This window comes from Schistocerca nitens, chromosome 4 (genome assembly GCF_023898315.1).
Source record: "Schistocerca nitens isolate TAMUIC-IGC-003100 chromosome 4, iqSchNite1.1, whole genome shotgun sequence".
Taxonomy (NCBI): domain Eukaryota; kingdom Metazoa; phylum Arthropoda; class Insecta; order Orthoptera; family Acrididae; genus Schistocerca; species Schistocerca nitens.
Window position 1 is genome coordinate 139,631,362 of NC_064617.1, and position 15,723 is coordinate 139,647,084.

Sequence of the window (15,723 nt, forward strand, 5' to 3'; positions counted from 1 at the left end):
ACACGCATTTTCAAACATTCTCAATACAAAGGGTGAGGGATTCTGGACAAGCACGATCTACCCTAAATTTATCTGGATGAATGAGCTATCTAGGTGCTTCTCAGCAAACTTTGATCTTCGGAAGCAGACATTTCTGACTATTCTAGCTGCTTCTAGATCATCAACTCTAGAAGCAAATGGAGTCAGGACAGCCGTACATATGATGCGAGGAGCAGAGATGGGTCACATCATACTGATAATCGCATATATATATATATATATATATATATATATATATATATATATATATATATATATAATTAATACCGGGAGTTCCTAAGAATGAGAGCCTTGCGAGACAATCTCAACAGTATGAAGGCTGCTTGGGATTTCTTAAAAGACAAGCCAGCTGATGAAGTTCTCTATTGTAGAATTCTCTACACAAAACAAGAAGCGGCAGCTTTGAATAGGAACAATTTCCCAATTCTGGCAAATGTAGCTACAGCAATTGCCCAGTACGAGATCCCCTCGTTTAAGAACTTCAGAGGTGGGCAAAGTGATAAATTGGGAAGCACACTGTCGAATATTGTTGAAAGAGTGTTAGATTATTACATAAACCAATCGAGCAGATTCATTTCCAGGAGTGTCTCAGCTTTCCCTACTAAAGAGGATAAGAAGCACTTCATTAAGCATATGGCCGCTCAATCGGGAGAGGGCGGTCTTGGAGTCTCTTCTCTTGGAGGTTGAGAAAGAAGAATCAAACCTGAGAATGCCAAATCCTGACGTTTAAGATCCAATAAGTGCTGTTTAGAGATTGAGCAGCAAACTAAAGTGGTAACCAGAGTTCCTATAATGTGATAAGTGATTAAGACTGAGAAGGGGACAGGGGAGAAGTTTAGAGCTTTTTCACATCAACTAATCTCCTGAACTAAACATCGGCTGTGATTAGAATCTGAGTTTTAATCTGTAAAGTGACTTCTAATTATATTTAGAATGTCTAATATTTTAAATTAGACAATAGCAGAAGTTTGAAATGCAGGTATTGTGTGTTCTCCGAACCTCTGGTAGCACTGCAAAGTTGAATCATCGTTAAAGTCCAGCCATGTATAGAAAGCATATCTCTCAGTTGAACTTCTAGTCCAGTCTTTGCTTCGACCTCGTCAACAGTTTATTCAGCTTGTATGCAAGAAGGCATCGCCACTGCTTTGAAATAAGTTGCTTCATTTGCGGGAGGAGGAAAACGACCATGAAAAATAAATGAAACGATTTCGCTATTTATATGGAAAATTATATATAATTAAATGTGGTTTTCCTCGTTATTTTATTTGTTCGTAAAGCCTATTCCTCAACTTCGGAAATAAGACGCGCAACCTTAAGTTATGGACTGAACAACAAAATTCAATTTTTCATGCAGATATATCTAAATTCGATTAATTGTCGTTATTGCCAGTTAGGAAGATGTTATTCGATTGCATCGAATATCGATATTTATTTTTTCAAGTCACATCCCTAATGTATAAGGTATACATTCGGACAAGAGATATCTCATAACAGGCACTCGTACATTGATAACACAAAGTAAAAACCGTATTTATGGCTGCAGAGAATGTCATGTGACACAGCAAGCAATCCCTTACCAGTGGCATTGTCAGCACGAATAGCGAAATTATATTCTTCGGTTTCGTGGGCGACAGGCCAATGCTTGATACACATACTCAAGCCACCTTGTATTATGCAACAACCACTACTGTCTTTTAATTGGGCCTCCTTCCTCCCCTATAGCCCTTCCTTTTCCTCTCCAAAAATGCCGCCATCCTCTAGTGTCGACGCAGCACGTAAAGCAGGGTGCTGTTAGTAGCAAGACTTATTGCCATAAACCAAAAATAAAAGCGGAGGCATACTCTGCTATGCCTCAGGGGGCGACGACACACTACCCCGAATACACCTCTCTGTGCAGGTGTGAAGTAGTGATCAGTTTAGAAACTAAAAAGGAAGAAATAAATAAAGACAGAAATGAAGGCAAATTAAAAACGGGGACGGCAGCACACAAAATGAAAACGAACTGGCGAGTTAATCCCATCGCCCATTGAATTAACGAAGTAATAAACCTCTAAGATATATTACGTTCTTTTTACAATAGTGTCTCGTACAAGGTTCACACAATTCTTATGTTACCAATTGCCATATTATTAGTTTCATAGAACAGTCTGCTCTAGTGATGCCTAGAAGGCCCAACAAGCCTTTAAAAGTTGAAATGGCTTCTGTGAATCTCGTTCAATAGCAATTGCCCGGGATATTGGATTGGTATTGTTGTATTCTAAACAAACGCATTTTTATATAGCAACAGTCTAATTGGGAAATTGATACGATAAGCCAGAGCAAAAATGTCTGCACAGATAGAAGGGACTACATATGAGCCCGGGTTAAATATAATAGCTACCTCAGCAATAAAGCAACTGCTCCCTACATCAGTACCACCTGGTAGGGGGGCGGGACAGGTTGATATAACTCCAGTTCATCGCAGGCAAGTGATAGTCTACTTAATATCAGATGATCTTGCAAGACTAGACCACAGGGCAAAACACCTTATGGTAGCTTATGGATTATTCTATGCCGACGATAGCGAGGAAATAGAAGGAATCAGTTTGGTTGCAGCTTTGCTCACTGGTCTAGCCAATCTGCTCCCGCCCGCCACATTCACCCAAAATCAAGAATTTATGACAGGGTTCTACAATGCCGGATATCAACTCCGATACGTAATGATCAACACAGTACAAGAACTTGTTGAATTGTACCGCAGATCCCCGTATGCTCAAAAATTTAGGCAGCTCCTACCATCGACGGATATCTTCCTAGAGCAAAGGCACTGTCAAATCCTCCTGCTCTATCCCATACTCCTGGCTTTAACTAAAAACATGAACCCCGAGGGTTATCGGAACTGGTTCAAGAACAGGATACACGCATTTTCAAACATTCTCAATACAAAGGGTGAGGGATTCTGGACAAGCACGATCTACCCTAAATTTATCTGGATGAATGAGCTATCTAGGTGCTTCTCAGCAAACTTTGATCTTCGGAAGCAGACATTTCTGACTATTCTAGCTGCTTCTAGATCATCAACTCTAGAAGCAAATGGAGTCAGGACAGCCGTACATATGATGCGAGGAGCAGAGATGGGTCACATCATACTGATAATCACATATATATATATATATATATATATATATATATATATATATATATATATATATATATATAATAAATACCGGGAGTTCCTAAGAATGAGAGCCTTGTGAGACAATCTCAACAGTATGAAGGCTGCTTGGGATTTCTTAAAAGACAAGCCAGCTGATGAAGTTCTCTATTGTAGAATTCTCTACACAAAACAAGAAGCGGCAGCTTTGAATAGGAACAATTTCCCAATTCTGGCAAATGTAGCTACAGCAATTGCCCAGTACGAGATCCCCTCGTTTAAGAACTTCAGAGGTGGGCAAAGTGATAAATTGGGAAGCACACTGTCGAATATTGTTGAAAGAGTGTTAGATTATTACATAAACCAATCGAGCAGATTCATTTCCAGGAGTGTCTCAGCTTTCCCTACTAAAGAGGATAAGAAGCACTTCATTAAGCATATGGCCGCTCAATCGGGAGAGGGCGGTCTTGGAGTCTCTTCTCTTGGAGGTTGAGAAAGAAGAATCAAACCTGAGAATGCCAAATCCTGACGTTTAAGATCCAATAAGTGCTGTTTAGAGATTGAGCAGCAAACTAAAGTGGTAACCAGAGTTCCTATAATGTGATAAGTGATTAAGACTGAGAAGGGGACAGGGGAGAAATTTAGAGCTTTTTCACATCAACTAATCTCCTGAACTAAACATCGGCTGTGATTAGAATCTGAGTTTTAATCTGTAAAGTGACTTCTAATTATATTTAGAATGTCTAATATTTTAAATTAGACAATAGCAGAGGTTTGAAATGCAGGTATTGTGTGTTCTCCGAACCTCTGGTAGCACTGCAAAGTTGAATCATCGTTAAAGTCCAGCCATGTATAGAAAGCATATCTCTCAGTTGAACTTCTAGTCCAGTCTTTGCTTCGACCTCGTCAACAGTTTATTCAGCTTGTATGCAAGAAGGCATCGCCACTGCTTTGAAATAAGTTGCTTCATTTGCGGGAGGAGGAAAACGACCATGAAAAATAAATGAAACGATTTCGCTATTTATATGGAAAATTATATATAATTAAATGTGGTTTTCCTCGTTATTTTATTTGTTCGTAAAGCCTATTCCTCAACTTCGGAAATAAGACGCGCAACCTTAAGTTATGGACTGAACAACAAAATTCAATTTTTCATGCAGATATATCTAAATTCGATTAATTGTCGTTATTGCCAGTTAGGAAGATGTTATTCGATTGCCTCGAATATCGATATTTATTTTTTCAAGTCACATCCCTAATGTATAAGGTATACATTCGGACAAGAGATATCTCATAACAGGCACTCGTACATTGATAACACAAAGTAAAAACCGTATTTCTGGCTGCAGAGAATGTCATGTGACACAGCAAGCAATCCCTTACCAGCGGCATTGTCAGCACGAATAGCGAAATTATATTCTTCGGTTTCGTGGGCGACAGGCCAATGCTTGATACACATACTCAAGCCACCTTGTATTATGCAACAACCACTACTGTCTTTTAATTGGACCTCCTTCCTCCCCTATAGCCCTTCCTTTTCCTCTCCAAAAATGCCGCCATCCTCTAGTGTCGACGCAGCACGTAAAGCAGGGTGCTGTTAGTAGCAAGACTTATTGCCATAAACCAAAAATAAAAGCGGAGGCATACTCTGCTATGCCTCAGGGGGGCGACGACACACTACCCCGAATACACCTCTCTGTGCAGGTGTGAAGTAGTGATCAGTTTAGAAACTAAAAAGGAAGAAATAAATAAAGACAGAAATGAAGGCAAATTAAAAACGGGGACGGCAGCACACAAAATGAAAACGAACTGGCGAGTTAATCCCATCGCCCATTGAATTAACGAAGTAATAATCCTCTAAGATATATTACGTTTTTTTTCCAATAGTGTCTCGTACAAGGTTCACGCAATTCTTATGTTACCAATTGCCATATTATCAGTATCATAGAACAGTCTGCTCTAGTGATGCCTAGAAGGCCCAACAAGCCTTTAAAAGTTGAATTGGCTTCTGTGAATCTCGTTCAATAGCAATTGCCCGGGATATTGGATTGGTATTGTTGTATTCTAAACAAACGCATTTTTATATAGCAACAGTCTAATTGGGAAATTGATACGATAAGCCAGAGCAAAAATGTCTGCACAGATAGAAGGGACTACATATGAGCCCGGGTTAAATATAATAGCTACCTCAGCAATAAAGCAACTGCTCCCTACATCAGTACCACCTGGTAGGGGGGCGGGACAGGTTGATATAACTCCAGTTCATCGCAGGCAAGTGATAGTCTACTTAATATCAGATGATCTTGCAAGACTAGACCACAGGGCAAAACACCTTATGGTAGCTTATGGATTATTCTATGCCGACGATAGCGAGGAAATAGAAGGAATCAGTTTGGTTGCAGCTTTGCTCACTGGTCTAGCCAATCTGCTCCCGCCCGCCACATTCACCCAAAATCAAGAATTTATGACAGGGTTCTACAATGCCGGATATCAACCCCGATACGTAATGATCAACACAGTACAAGAACTTGTTGAATTGTACCGCAGATCCCCGTATGCTCAAAAATTTAGGCAGCTCCTACCATCGACGGATATCTTCCTAGAGCAAAGGCACTGTCAAATCCTCCTGCTCTATCCCATACTCCTGGCTTTAACTAAAAACATGAACCCCGAGGGTTATCGGAACTGGTTCAAGAACAGGATACACGCATTTTCAAACATTCTCAATACAAAGGGTGAGGGATTCCGGACAAGCACGATCTACCCTAAATTTATCTGGATGAATGAGCTATCTAGGTGCTTCTCAGCAAACTTTGATCTTCGGAAGCAGACATTTCTGACTATTCTAGCTGCTTCTAGATCATCAACTCTAGAAGCAAATGGAGTCAGGACAGCCGTACATATGATGCGAGGAGCAGAGATGGGTCACATCATACTGATAATCGCATATATATATATATATATAATTAATACCGGGAGTTCCTAAGAATGAGAGCCTTGCGAGACAATCTCAACAGTATGAAGGCTGCTTGGGATTTCTTAAAAGACAAGCCAGCTGATGAAGTTCTCTATTGTAGAATTCTCTACACAAAACAAGAAGCGGCAGCTTTGAATAGGAACAATTTCCCAGTTCTGGCAAATGTAGCTACAGCAATTGCCCAGTACGAGATCCCCTCGTTTAAGAACTTCAGAGGTGGGCAAAGTGATAAATTGGGAAGCACACTGTCGAATATTGTTGAAAGAGTGTTAGATTATTACATAAACCAATCGAGCAGATTCATTTCCAGGAGTGTCTCAGCTTTCCCTACTAAAGAGGATAAGAAGCACTTCATTAAGCATATGGCCGCTCAATCGGGAGAGGGCGGTCTTGGAGTCTCTTCTCTTGGAGGTTGAGAAAGAAGAATCAAACCTGAGAATGCCAAATCCTGACGTTTAAGATCCAATAAGTGCTGTTTAGAGATTGAGCAGCAAACTAAAGTGGTAACCAGAGTTCCTATAATGTGATAAGTGATTAAGACTGAGAAGGGGACAGGGGAGAAGTTTAGAGCTTTTTCACATCAACTAATCTCCTGAACTAAACATCGGCTGTGATTAGAATCTGAGTTTTAATCTGTAAAGTGACTTCTAATTATATTTAGAATGTCTAATATTTTAAATTAGACAATAGCAGAAGTTTGAAATGCAGGTATTGTGTGTTCTCCGAACCTCTGGTAGCACTGCAAAGTTGAATCATCGTTAAAGTCCAGCCATGTATAGAAAGCATATCTCTCAGTTGAACTTCTAGTCCAGTCTTTGCTTCGACCTCGTCAACAGTTTATTCAGCTTGTATGCAAGAAGGCATCGCCACTGCTTTGAAATAAGTTGCTTCATTTGCGGGAGGAGGAAAACGACCATGAAAAATAAATGAAACGATTTCGCTATTTATATGGAAAATTATATATAATTAAATGTGGTTTTCCTCGTTATTTTATTTGTTCGTAAAGCCTATTCCTCAACTTCGGAAATAAGACGCGCAACCTTAAGTTATGGACTGAACAACAAAATTCAATTTTTCATGCAGATATATCTAAATTCGATTAATTGTCGTTATTGCCAGTTAGGAAGATGTTATTCGATTGCATCGAATATCGATATTTATTTTTTCAAGTCACATCCCTAATGTATAAGGTATACATTCGGACAAGAGATATCTCATAACAGGCACTCGTACATTGATAACACAAAGTAAAAACCGTATTTATGGCTGCAGAGAATGTCATGTGACACAGCAAGCAATCCCTTACCAGCGGCATTGTCAGCACGAATAGCGAAATTATATTCTTCGGTTTCGTGGGCGACAGGCCAATGCTTGATACACATACTCAAGCCACCTTGTATTATGCAACAACCACTACTGTCTTTTAATTGGGCCTCCTTCCTCCCCTATAGCCCTTCCTTTTCCTCTCCAAAAATGCCGCCATCCTCTAGTGTCGACGCAGCACGTAAAGCAGGGTGCTGTTAGTAGCAAGACTTATTGCCATAAACCAAAAATAAAAGCGGAGGCATACTCTGCTATGCCTCAGGGGGCGACGACACACTACCCCGAATACACCTCTCTGTGCAGGTGTGAAGTAGTGATCAGTTTAGAAACTAAAAAGGAAGAAATAAATAAAGACAGAAATGAAGGCAAATTAAAAACGGGGACGGCAGCACACAAAATGAAAACGAACTGGCGAGTTAATCCCATCGCCCATTGAATTAACGAAGTAATAAACCTCTAAGATATATTACGTTCTTTTTACAATAGTGTCTCGTACAAGGTTCACACAATTCTTATGTTACCAATTGCCATATTATTAGTTTCATAGAACAGTCTGCTCTAGTGATGCCTAGAAGGCCCAACAAGCCTTTAAAAGTTGAATTGGCTTCTGTGAATCTCGTTCAATAGCAATTGCCCGGGATATTGGATTGGTATTGTTGTATTCTAAACAAACGCATTTTTATATAGCAACAGTCTAATTGGGAAATTGATACGATAAGCCAGAGCAAAAATGTCTGCACAGATAGAAGGGACTACATATGAGCCCGGGTTAAATATAATAGCTACCTCAGCAATAAAGCAACTGCTCCCTACATCAGTACCACCTGGTAGGGGGGCGGGACAGGTTGATATAACTCCAGTTCATCGCAGGCAAGTGATAGTCTACTTAATATCAGATGATGTTGCAAGACTAGACCACAGGGCAAAACACCTTATGGTAGCTTATGGATTATTCTATGCCGACGATAGCGAGGAAATAGAAGGAATCAGTTTGGTTGCAGCTTTGCTCACTGGTCCAGCCAATCTGCTCCCGCCCGCCACATTCACCCAAAATCAAGAATTTATGACAGGGTTCTACAATGCCGGATATCAACTCCGATACGTAATGATCAACACAGTACAAGAACTTGTTGAATTGTACCGCAGATCCCCGTATGCTCAAAAATTTAGGCAGCTCCTACCATCGACGGATATCTTCCTAGAGCAAAGGCACTGTCAAATCCTCCTGCTCTATCCCATACTCCTGGCTTTAACTAAAAACATGAACCCCGAGGGTTATCGGAACTGGTTCAAGAACAGGATACACGCATTTTCAAACATTCTCAATACAAAGGGTGAGGGATTCTGGACAAGCACGATCTACCCTAAATTTATCTGGATGAATGAGCTATCTAGGTGCTTCTCAGCAAACTTTGATCTTCGGAAGCAGACATTTCTGACTATTCTAGCTGCTTCTAGATCATCAACTCTAGAAGCAAATGGAGTCAGGACAGCCGTACATATGATGCGAGGAGCAGAGATGGGTCACATCATACTGATAATCACATATATATATATATATATATATATATATATATATATATATATATATAATAAATACCGGGAGTTCCTAAGAATGAGAGCCTTGCGAGACAATCTCAACAGTATGAAGGCTGCTTGGGATTTCTTAAAAGACAAGCCAGCTGATGAAGTTCTCTATTGTAGAATTCTCTACACAAAACAAGAAGCGGCAGCTTTGAATAGGAACAATTTCCCAATTCTGGCAAATGTAGCTACAGCAATTGCCCAGTACGAGATCCCCTCGTTTAAGAACTTCAGAGGTGGGCAAAGTGATAAATTGGGAAGCACACTGTCGAATATTGTTGAAAGAGTGTTAGATTATTACATAAACCAATCGAGCAGATTCATTTCCAGGAGTGTCTCAGCTTTCCCTACTAAAGAGGATAAGAAGCACTTCATTAAGCATATGGCCGCTCAATCGGGAGAGGGCGGTCTTGGAGTCTCTTCTCTTGGAGGTTGAGAAAGAAGAATCAAACCTGAGAATGCCAAATCCTGACGTTTAAGATCCAATAAGTGCTGTTTAGAGATTGAGCAGCAAACTAAAGTGGTAACCAGAGTTCCTATAATGTGATAAGTGATTAAGACTGAGAAGGGGACAGGGGAGAAATTTAGAGCTTTTTCACATCAACTAATCTCCTGAACTAAACATCGGCTGTGATTAGAATCTGAGTTTTAATCTGTAAAGTGACTTCTAATTATATTTAGAATGTCTAATATTTTAAATTAGACAATAGCAGAGGTTTGAAATGCAGGTATTGTGTGTTCTCCGAACCTCTGGTAGCACTGCAAAGTTGAATCATCGTTAAAGTCCAGCCATGTATAGAAAGCATATCTCTCAGTTGAACTTCTAGTCCAGTCTTTGCTTCGACCTCGTCAACAGTTTATTCAGCTTGTATGCAAGAAGGCATCGCCACTGCTTTGAAATAAGTTGCTTCATTTGCGGGAGGAGGAAAACGACCATGAAAAATAAATGAAACGATTTCGCTATTTATATGGAAAATTATATATAATTAAATGTGGTTTTCCTCGTTATTTTATTTGTTCGTAAAGCCTATTCCTCAACTTCGGAAATAAGACGCGCAACCTTAAGTTATGGACTGAACAACAAAATTCAATTTTTCATGCAGATATATCTAAATTCGATTAATTGTCGTTATTGCCAGTTAGGAAGATGTTATTCGATTGCCTCGAATATCGATATTTATTTTTTCAAGTCACATCCCTAATGTATAAGGTATACATTCGGACAAGAGATATCTCATAACAGGCACTCGTACATTGATAACACAAAGTAAAAACCGTATTTCTGGCTGCAGAGAATGTCATGTGACACAGCAAGCAATCCCTTACCAGCGGCATTGTCAGCACGAATAGCGAAATTATATTCTTCGGTTTCGTGGGCGACAGGCCAATGCTTGATACACATACTCAAGCCACCTTGTATTATGCAACAACCACTACTGTCTTTTAATTGGACCTCCTTCCTCCCCTATAGCCCTTCCTTTTCCTCTCCAAAAATGCCGCCATCCTCTAGTGTCGACGCAGCACGTAAAGCAGGGTGCTGTTAGTAGCAAGACTTATTGCCATAAACCAAAAATAAAAGCGGAGGCATACTCTGCTATGCCTCAGGGGGGCGACGACACACTACCCCGAATACACCTCTCTGTGCAGGTGTGAAGTAGTGATCAGTTTAGAAACTAAAAAGGAAGAAATAAATAAAGACAGAAATGAAGGCAAATTAAAAACGGGGACGGCAGCACACAAAATGAAAACGAACTGGCGAGTTAATCCCGTCGCCCATTGAATTAACGAAGTAATAATCCTCTAAGATATATTACGTTTTTTTTCCAATAGTGTCTCGTACAAGGTTCACGCAATTCTTATGTTACCAATTGCCATATTATCAGTATCATAGAACAGTCTGCTCTAGTGATGCCTAGAAGGCCCAACAAGCCTTTAAAAGTTGAATTGGCTTCTGTGAATCTCGTTCAATAGCAATTGCCCGGGATATTGGATTGGTATTGTTGTATTCTAAACAAACGCATTTTTATATAGCAACAGTCTAATTGGGAAATTGATACGATAAGCCAGAGCAAAAATGTCTGCACAGATAGAAGGGACTACATATGAGCCCGGGTTAAATATAATAGCTACCTCAGCAATAAAGCAACTGCTCCCTACATCAGTACCACCTGGTAGGGGGGCGGGACAGGTTGATATAACTCCAGTTCATCGCAGGCAAGTGATAGTCTACTTAATATCAGATGATCTTGCAAGACTAGACCACAGGGCAAAACACCTTATGGTAGCTTATGGATTATTCTATGCCGACGATAGCGAGGAAATAGAAGGAATCAGTTTGGTTGCAGCTTTGCTCACTGGTCTAGCCAATCTGCTCCCGCCCGCCACATTCACCCAAAATCAAGAATTTATGACAGGGTTCTACAATGCCGGATATCAACTCCGATACGTAATGATCAACACAGTACAAGAACTTGTTGAATTGTACCGCAGATCCCCGTATGCTCAAAAATTTAGGCAGCTCCTACCATCGACGGATATCTTCCTAGAGCAAAGGCACTGTCAAATCCTCCTGCTCTATCCCATACTCCTGGCTTTAACTAAAAACATGAACCCTGAGGGTTATCGGAACTGGTTCAAGAACAGGATACACGCATTTTCAAACATTCTCAATACAAAGGGTGAGGGATTCTGGACAAGCACGATCTACCCTAAATTTATCTGGATGAATGAGCTATCTAGGTGCTTCTCAGCAAACTTTGATCTTCGGAAGCAGACATTTCTGACTATTCTAGCTGCTTCTAGATCATCAACTCTAGAAGCAAATGGAGTCAGGACAGCCGTACATATGATGCAAGGAGCAGAGATGGGTCACATCATACTGATAATCGCATATATATATATATATATATAATTAATACCGGGAGTTCCTAAGAATGAGAGCCTTGCGAGACAATCTCAACAGTATGAAGGCTGCTTGGGATTTCTTAAAAGACAAGCCAGCTGATGAAGTTCTCTATTGTAGAATTCTCTACACAAAACAAGAAGCGGCAGCTTTGAATAGGAACAATTTCCCAATTCTGGCAAATGTAGCTACAGCAATTGCCCAGTACAAGATCCCCTCGTTTAAGAACTTCAGAGGTGGGCAAAGTGATAAATTGGGAAGCACACTGTCGAATATTGTTGAAAGAGTGTTAGATTATTACATAAACCAATCGAGCAGATTCATTTCCAGGAGTGTCTCAGCTTTCCCTACTAAAGAGGATAAGAAGCACTTCATTAAGCATATGGCCGCTCAATCGGGAGAGGGCGGTCTTGGAGTCTCTTCTCTTGGAGGTTGAGAAAGAAGAATCAAACCTGAGAATGCCAAATCCTGACGTTTAAGATCCAATAAGTGCTGTTTAGAGATTGAGCAGCAAACTAAAGTGGTAACCAGAGTTCCTATAATGTGATAAGTGATTAAGACTGAGAAGGGGACAGGGGAGAAGTTTAGAGCTTTTTCACATCAACTAATCTCCTGAACTATACATCGGCTGTGATTAGAATCTGAGTTTTAATCTGTAAAGTGACTTCTAATTATATTTAGAATGTCTAATATTTTAAATTAGACAATAGCAGAAGTTTGAAATGCAGGTATTGTGTGTTCTCCGAACCTCTGGTAGCACTGCATAGTTCAATCATCGTTAAAGTCCAGCCATGTATAGAAAGCATATCTCTCAGTTGAACTTCCAGTCCAGTCTTTGCTTCGACCTCGTCAACAGTTTATTCAGCTTGTATGCAAGAAGGCATCGCCACTGCTTTGAAATAAGTTGCTTCATTTGCGGGAGGAGGAAAACGACCATAAAAAATAAATGAAACGATTTCGCTATTTATATGGAAAATTATGTATAATTAATTGTGGTTTTCCTCGTTATTTTATTTGTTCGTAAAGCTTATTCCTCAACTTCGGAAATAAGACGCGCAACCTTAAGTTATGGACTGAACAACAAAATTCAATTTTTCATGCAGATATATCTAAATTCGATTAATTGTCGTTATTGCCAGTTAGGAAGGTGTTATTCGATTGCATCGAATATCGATATTTATTTTTTCAAGTCACATCCCTAATGTATAAGGTATACATTCGGACAAGAGATATCTCATAACAGGCACTCGTACATTGATAACACAAAGTAAAAACCGTATTTCTGGCTGCAGAGAATGTCATGTGACACAGCAAGCAATCCCTTACCAGCGGCATTGTCAGCACGAATAGCGAAATTATATTCTTCGGTTTCGTGGGCGACAGGCCAATGCTTGATACACATACTCAAGCCACCTTGTATTATGCAACAACCACTACTGTCTTTTAATTGGGCCTCCTTCCTCCCCTATAGCCCTTCCTTTTCCTCTCCAAAAATGCCGCCATCCTCTAGTGTCGACGCAGCACGTAAAGCAGGGTGCTGTTAGTAGCAAGACTTATTGCCATAAACCAAAAATAAAAGCGGAGGCATACTCTGCTATGCCTCAGGGGGGCGACGACACACTACCCCGAATACACCTCTCTGTGCAGGTGTGAAGTAGTGATCAGTTTAGAAACTAAAAAGGAAGAAATAAATAAAGACAGAAATGAAGGCAAATTAAAAACGGGGACGGCAGCACACAAAATGAAAACGAACTGGCGAGTTAATCCCATCGCCCATTGAATTAACGAAGTAATAATCCTCTAAGATATATTACGTTTTTCTTTTCCAATAGTGTTTCGTACAAGGTTCACACAATTCTTATGTTACCAATTGCCATATTATTAGTTTCATAGAACAGTCTGCTCTAGTGATGCCTAGAAGGCCAACGTCAAATATTGGGTCTTGTCAAGTTTAGGGTGGTTTGAAAGTCCGAGCAACAAAGATCCAGGGGTAAACTCAGGTCATTCCTGGACGAGGTGCCTTAGTCAACCCGGAACACCTTTTGATAACCATGAACCATTGCAACTTTCAAAAATCGTGCAAAGGTAATGGTATATTTGTGGTCAGATTCCGCCAGGCGATGCTGGCTCCACAGATAGTCCATGAAAGAGACAGCATCGGTGAGGGAAAGGTCATAGATCGTGAAAATGGTGTGGCCCAAGAGCCACACCATTGCGTTACGTCGTGTTCGGGGGTTGGACTGAATATCAGGGGTAAGGAACCAGTCGATTTGCACATTGTCTGGTGTCGTCCCACCGATCAGCGCTAATAGCACACGTGCAAGGTTCCACACTTCTGTGACGTGAGGGCATAAGAGACGATGCTCTCTGGTGTCTACGTCACCACATCGGCCGCAAGCAGCCGATGGCCGTAGGCGGATGGCCGCCAGACGATGATTAGTGGGTATTAAATTGTTTACGACACGATACCATAGCGCTGAGACGTCGGTGGGAAGGGCTGGGTTATTGATATTAGTGCAAGCTTGATGCCAGATAATCGACGGTCGTCTGTCTTCAAATTTATGTGGTGTGGGCTGGCCTCGAAGTGCTTGGTAAAGGCGCTTCGATGAGCGTGCCTTGTCAGTGGCCACTGTTAGGACGTAACTTTGATTGAGGTAATAGTCCTTGACTGTCGTCATCCGGAACGGAATATGTGTCAAACATCAGTCGCCAACTTTCTCTTCCGAATGCGAAAATATTTTGTTGAGCCCAACCTACATAGGTAGGAATGATCATCAAACTAAAATAAGAGAAATCAGAGCTCGAACAGAAAGGTTTAGGTATTCGTTTTTCCCGCGCGCTGTTCGGGAGTGGAATGGTAGAGAGATAGAATGATTGTGGTTCGATGAACCCTCTGACAAGCACTTAAATGTGAATTGCAGAGTAGTCACGTAGACGTAGATGTAGAAGATGGGTCATTACAAATAAAGTGTCTTAACATGACCGTAGGCTCATTTACAGATTTTATGTCTTCAATTGATAAAGAATCCTATGTTTAGAATGCTACATATTCGGTAAATATGTTTTTTTCTTATAAAATATTAGGACTGTCGATGGTCCTCACAGACGTGGATTTAATGAATTTCCTAACGTTTACTAACGTGCGTCAGATCAATAGTTTGTCCTACTTTACTCTGACATACATCCGTTCTTTCCGCCAAGGACCTCGTGTCATAACTACACTTCCTTTCAGACTGACTAGGTTAAGAAAATTAGCTTTTAAAGTCGTCAGCTGAGAGATATCGGAACAGCTACAGCACCAATAGGCGCTACATCAAAAGACGATGTGCTAACAGAAAACTTTAAGCATTCAGTCAACATTCAACTTCAATGAGTGAACGGCTTACAGAAGAAGACTGGTAAATGCATAAAAAATTCAGTGGCCAGAGGAATGAAACAAATGAACAGCTCGTAAAGCTAGAATGAGACTTGTGTAAACTCATTCATTATAGATCAGCACCCAGTGCGGTCTGGACGACCTGTAGGTCCCACAGTTACTCCTGCGTTGGCTTCAGACAGACGTGGAAGATTTAGCAATGATCTAGTTGGAGTGTATTAATTCTATGCATGCGGCAGATGTGCATACTAAGCGGTGCGTAATAAGCAGAGAACTGTTTCAAAGAAATATTTTTCTTCTTTCTGTTAATTCAATTTGTGGAGATGGTAACTGCTGTGGCCTCTATGTGTTCCATTGGCTGGAGAGTCTCTTGGGTATGGACAAGAGCT